Here is a 6,641-nt window from a genome sequence, read left to right as displayed (position 1 = left end):
GCACTCTACAGACAGAGCCATCTCCTTGTTCTTGTTTAGTCTGACCTCAAACCTAGTATGCGAGCAAGAAAGGCCTTGAATTCCTGAGTTCTCTGCCTCTATCTCTCAAATGTTAAGATTATGAGTGTGTGGCTCCTTGCTTGGTCTTTTGGGGGTGCGGGTGGGGATTTAATTCTGTAGCCCGGGCTGGCCTCCAACTCACAGTAACCCCCCTGGTCTCGAAATCAGCTCCTGAGATTACAGGAGGGAGCCACCCTGGCCGAGACTCTTTTTTTAGTTTTGTTTTGAGATATATGTTGCGGGGATCTTGCTATGTAGACCAGGCTGGCCTGTAACTCAGGGTTCTAGGACAGCACGCAGCACCACCACACCCTGCTCCCTGGCTGGTCGAGCCAGGGACCTGCCAAGGAGGCAAGGGATGGGGTTGGGGGAGATGGAAAGGGGCTATGAGGTGGGGTGGGGGGTAATTATAGGGTGTATTTCGAAGTCCTGTTTGTATGCAGACTGGACATGAAACAGGACCTGAGCAACCTTGGTTTCCCAAGCAGAAGGGCAGCGCGGCATGCTTCGGTGTGCATCTGGGTGGTCTGTGCCGGGTGATTGCCTTGTGTGTGTGTGTGTGTGTGTGTGTGTGTGTGTATGTGGGTCCTTAAGTATCTTCCTTGTATTTCTCAGGCAGGGTTTGGTACCACTCGGCACCTGCAAGCCACCATCACTGCCCCTCCCACCCCCCACATCAACCTGTGCAACCTCTTCAGAAAGCAGTTTGTTTAAACACACCGAGTATTCACACCCCCATGCCCTTTGACCCAGTGAGTCCCTTTCTAGGAAGTTCCCTGGGGCGAGCCTTCTGAAATGCAAGGCAGCACTTAAGGCCTACAGCCCTTCCCTAGGGTTATTTAGAGAAGCTAAATAAATAAATAATGAGCCTGCAAGTCTGAAGCAGGAAGGGGTGTAAATCCCGCTGACACTTTCTCCCTATCTCGCTAGGATCACTGTGTGGGCCTTCACCTTAGTCTTCCTATGTATCTTAACGTCAAAGGTCCATGCTCACTTTACAATAGCAGTTGGGTTTAATGTCCCGTGCCAGGCAGACACATAGGCAGGGAAAAGCAAATGAACTTTATTAATGTTATCGCCAGGTAGCCCACACGTGGGATCGCTGTAATTCCGGAGGCAGAAGCAGGAGGATGGCAGGTTTGAGGGCAGCTTGATCTTTAGAGCAAATTCCAGGGCAGTCAGAGCTATGGAGTGAGGCCTTGTATCAAAAGTACCCACAAAAGGGCAAAAAGGGGCTGGCAAGATGGCTCAGCGGGTAAGGCTTTTTGCCACCAAGCTCGAGTTCGATCCGACGGACAGCAGGTACGGCTGCTGGTTAGCGTGCATGAAGCCCGGACAGCAGACCCCTTGCCAAGTGAACCTAGTATTGGTGGTGAATGCCGATCCCAGCATTTAAGGTGTGGGCCAGAGGGTCGGAAGTCCCAAGCTAGCCTAATTACTGGGACTATGTCTCAAAGAACCCCCAGCAACTTTTGTTTACTGCAGGGGTTTAACCTCAGCCTTTTGAATACCAGGCACGCTCCCTGCCACGGAGCTACTGGCCCGGTCCTGAAGTGATAATTCACCAAACACTGGTTTGGGGTGTTAATATCACCTTTTTTCTTTTTCTTCTTCTTCTTCTTCTTCTTTTTTTTTTTTTTTTAACTTTTCCGACTTGCACTGAGGCGCGCTGTATCGTCGGCCTTGCACTGTTTTTAATGATAATCTGTTTAAAGTCTAATATTGAAAAGGGAAAGGAAAGAGAAAGGAAACGTGAATTCCCAGAAGCAGGGGCCCAGCTGAGGCCAGGCTCATAGGGGGAACTGATCCACCCGCCCGTTCCAGGGAAACACTGCAGCCACGTGGATCGAAGAGGCCGGCCGTCTGCCTGGGCCCGCGCCTGGGTCCACCTCTTCCCTGCAGGGCCCGCAGGGGGCGGGGCTGGCCATGCTGACAGATGTGGCGGGAAAGGGTGATCGACCCTCCTCCATTTCCTTCCGCCCAGGCTCCTGGTGGAGGGGGAGGTGTCTCCTCCCCAGGGACCCTTGCTGCCCTGGGGTGTGCCCATCTGTCTCCTTGGCCTCCATCCGCTCCTCGCTGGAGGCGACTGCTGTTTGCCTGGTGCAAAACCCTGGCTTTCCTGGGACTGTTAGCCTCCTGTGGTTCTCACTGGGGTCCGCCAGAATCACAGCAGCACCAGGGCCACCCAGGAACTGGATGGAAACACAAACGCACACACTCCACCCCAGATGCAGCCAACCTGCAGCTTGGGAGGTGAGGCTGCTCAGATGAATTCTAACAAGCCAGACAGCATCCCTCCCCCCACCCCCGCCCCCGTTTTTTACTTAAAGAAAAAAGCTAAGATTATTTATGTGATTGTGTGTGTGTGTGTCCGTGCATGTGAACGACACACATGCGGGAGCTAATGGGGGTCAGAAGGTGTCAGATCCCTTGGGATTGGAGTCACAAGCTATTGTTAGTCACCACGTGGATACTGGGACCCAAACCAGAGTAGAAGTGCTTTTAAGCATAGACCAGCCTCTCCCTGAGCCTCCTTTTTGACTCTGGTTCTCATATAGCACTGGCAGGTCCTAAACTGACTGATGACCCTTAAGTCTGTCTCCAACTTCTGAGGGATACAGGAACATTCAAGAGTTCCTGCCCCACAATTGAATACCACAACCTCACTTTAGGGATTATCATGACCCTCTTTCAATAATAATAATAATAATAATAATAATAATAATAATAAATAACAACAACAACAACAACAATACACAGACAGTAATTAACAATACACACAAACAAGCAGAGCCAACAATGGGATTCCGAGGCCTGTGCCCAGAGCTGCCAAAAACTTAAGAGGTCCTGTTGGGTCCCCTCAGGTCTGGCTTTAGACTAACATGGTTTAATCGGATGGGAGGCACCAGACCCCTGGTTGTTTGATAGGAAAACCAGAATGGCCTGCCCTACCCCATCCTCCCACCTCCGTCCAGGAGCCCCCAAGCAGCCCAGATACCCTGTGGGCTCTGTGCCAGCTCAGGCCTCTCTATTCCTGACAGCAAGGGAGACTTTAAGGCTGGACCAGCCTGCAGCAGAGGCACACAGCACCACCTGCTGGCCAGAAAGTAGCACTGCTGATGTCAAGGAACAACCGAAAGGACCCCCGAGACACCATACTCAGGAGGACTATGGCAGGTGCTCATGTCCACACGTGGCTGTCTGAGCCTGTGGGCAGGTGGCACTCTCAGTGCCAAGGCCTTGGAGATAGAACAACACTCTTCCCCTTATCTGTGTATTTCCTCATCAGTATGGAGCTATGCCAGGCCCACACTGGGTGCCACCAGTGAGACTTCAGGCAAAATGATAGGTGATCTCAGGTTGGCAAGAAATGGATTCTGGATGTAGCCAATCTCTCATTTGGGCTGGCGCTAGAAATCTGTCTAGAAAAGATTTTTTGTTTGTTTTGTTGTTGTTTTTGATACATAGTCTCATGTGGCACAAACTATCTAGGCTGGTGGCCAACTCTCCCTGTAGCTAAGGATGGCCTTGAACTGGTCTGCTTCCACGCAGGGCTGAGAGGGTTTGAAGTGTGCAGTCACCAAATTTGGTGGTGGTGATGGTGGTGTGTATATGTGTGTGTGTGTGCTTGTGTGCCATGTGCTACCAGACTTGTTTGTTAGGAGAGTGGTTCTTCCACCATGCAAACTCCACACATCAAACATCAAACTATTTATTTATTTATCACATAGGGACTTACCATATAGCCAACGCCCCCCCCACACACACACCGCTTCTCCTTCCAAGAGCTGGGAAGACAGTCACCAGGAAGGGCTCTTGCTATCTGCCGATTCTGGGTCACAGGACTCCTTTATCCTACTTGGAAGCGAAGGACTCAGGATCCCTTTGAGGGCTTGGCATTAGTTAGATATGATTGTTCACAGAAACACACACACACACACACACACAGCTGTAGCAGCTGTCCTTGCATGAGTCTAAGGTAGGCAACCCTTGATTCCCAGAGAGAGGTCTGTGTCCACTCTAGAATGCAGAACAAATGGTAGCATGTGGCCTCCCAGGTACCCTAGGCTATGACCACTCTGGGGTGTATGAGATTCCAAAACCCAGCTTTTTTTGGGGGGGGGGGTGTTTCGAGACAGGGTTTCTCTGTATCGCTCTGGCTGTCCTGGAACTCACTCTGTAGACCAGGCTGGCCTTGAACTAAGAAATCTGCCTGCCTCTGCCTCCCAAGTGCTGGGATTAAAGGCATGCACCACCACACCCAGCCAAAACCCAGCTTCTTGTCCCCACTAGGAACCCCAGTCCTGATATGACTGGGGTTTCATAGGAATGGAGCCCCGCACGGGTAGGAAATTAGAAGCTGATAGGATCCCAGCTGGACAGGAGCGCTGAGCAGCAGAGGCATATACCGAAGCCACCTGCAGAGGTGAAGATAGTGACCCATCCGCAGCGGTCCCCTGGCCTACCCCCACCCCTGCTTGCGGTTTTCCTCAGTACGGAAGTGGTGGTGGATTCCCAGAAGCCCCACTCGAACTTTCCTGTCAGGGGAGTCCAAGTTCCTCCTTCTGGGGAAGGAGAAGTGGCAGTTTCTCCTGTGGGCTTTCAGTTTCATTCGAAGAAACCTGAGTGGTGAAGGAAGAGAAATTGTACTCCAGGGGTTTTCCCAGCGAGGCTCTAACTGAAGTGCACTTGCTGGGGCCTCTGGGTGGGCCTGGCACAAGAGGAAGTGAGCTGTGTTCTCTGGGGCCATTCCAGATCCTCCAGGTCTGCTCCCGGTCCCACCAACACGCTCAGAGGCTACTATAGGAGCTCATCTTGGGGTATCCTGGACCCTCAAATTTAAGCTGCAGTCTCTTTCTCCAGGTTTTGCTGACAAAAAGCAAAATCTAATCAGCAAAGACAGAGAAATTCCTGTAGCTTCTGGTCCTGACCTAGAACCACTGATGACTAAAGAATATACACCGTTCCTACCACTTCTCTTTCTCTCTCTCTTTCTCTGTCTCTCTCTCTTTTTCTCTCTCTGTGTGTGGGAGAGGTCTTGGGAAGCCTACATTAGCCTCAAGGAGAAATTCTGAAGCCCTAAACCTCCTCTGGCCTTCACCTTTTTAAATGCGGGACCACAGGCAAGTACCACCACCCTCAGTGCTGAGGGTCCAACCCAGGGCTTCCTGCATGTAGGAGTCACTGTCACCAGCTGACGTACGTTCCTTCCTTACCTAGAGTCACAGGATTTTTTTTTTTTTTCCCTTTTGAGACAGGGTTTCTCTGTGTAGCCCTGGCTGTCCTGGAACCCACTCTGTAGACCAGGCTGGCTTTGAACTCAGAAATTTGCCTGCCTCTGCCTCCCAAGTACTGGGATTAAAGATGTGCACCACCACTGCCCAGAGAGTCACAGGATCTTAAGAGAGCTCACCTGAGCAACAAACAACTTAGAATGGTCACCATTGACTGCAGGTGCCAACCATGTGCCAAGCGCTTCAGACTCACTTCCTCTTATAATCCCCACAAAGTGTCCATGAAGACAGAGACACAGTCGTCATTTCTAAAGCTGGGAGCCTGTCTTGAGAGGAGACTCTTTCCTCAACAGGCTCTGCTTAGAAAGTCTGCTCTCGCTCTCTCTCTCTCTCTCTCTCTCTCTCTCTCTCTCTCTCTCCTCTCCCACACTTGCAGCCAGATGTGCAGAAGAAGCCAGCACTCCAGCTGTGGACACCTTCCAAGTCCTAAAGCTCACCCCGCCCCGCCCTAAGGCACTTAGGCTTGTCACCTTTTCTATTTCCAGCTCATGACATTATTTGGGGGTTTCTACTATGCCAACACATGTTTTGATGACAGCTGGGGATTCCCCCAACCGTGATGCTGTTTCCCTTCAAAAAAAAACATTTGCCTGAAGGTCACCGGCTGGATGACTCAGGCTGTGGTGGTAGAGCAGGCACAGCTGTGGCGGTGGTGGGGTTAAATCGGAATTTCAGATAAACAGCTTTGGGGAAATGTCATAATATACCATTAAGTATTATTCTTTTTTCTTTGGAGTGTTTATAGTTAGCTAATGTCCTGTTTTTGTTTTTAAAAGTAGGCGATCCTTTGCTCTTCACACCTGGGGCAAAACCCAGGAACCCCACCCCCTTTAGCCCCATCCTCGGTCTCCCACAAGGCTCTGCATGGAGGACACTCATGCTCATGGACCTTTGAGTACGGCCAAGAGCTTAAATTCTACAACTTTCCAATGTCAGGCCTGGCTTAGGAGCTCAATAGGCATCTACAAGCTCAGCTCTACAATGGGACTCTGAGGTGGACAGTCATGCCCCAGATCTGTGGGTTTTTTTTCTGGCCGGGTGGCAAGCTAGCCGGAAGCCACACCCCCACCTCCCCTGTACCCACAGTGTTGGGTGTTGACACAGATTCCTGCGTACTTTGATGGGGTTTCCCTCCAGCATATACTGGGATTTCCTTGGAAGAGTCCTTTTTTTATTTATTTATTTATTTTTCTGAGACAGGGTTTCTCTGTGTAGCCCTGGCTGTCCTGGAACTCACTCTGTAGACCAGGCTGGCCTCGAACTCAGAAATCCGCCTGCCTCTGCCTC

This window comes from Mus caroli, chromosome 17, assembly GCF_900094665.2.
Source record: "Mus caroli chromosome 17, CAROLI_EIJ_v1.1, whole genome shotgun sequence".
NCBI classification, from domain to species: Eukaryota; Metazoa; Chordata; class Mammalia; order Rodentia; family Muridae; genus Mus; species Mus caroli.
Note: the sequence above shows the minus strand (reverse complement) of the source record.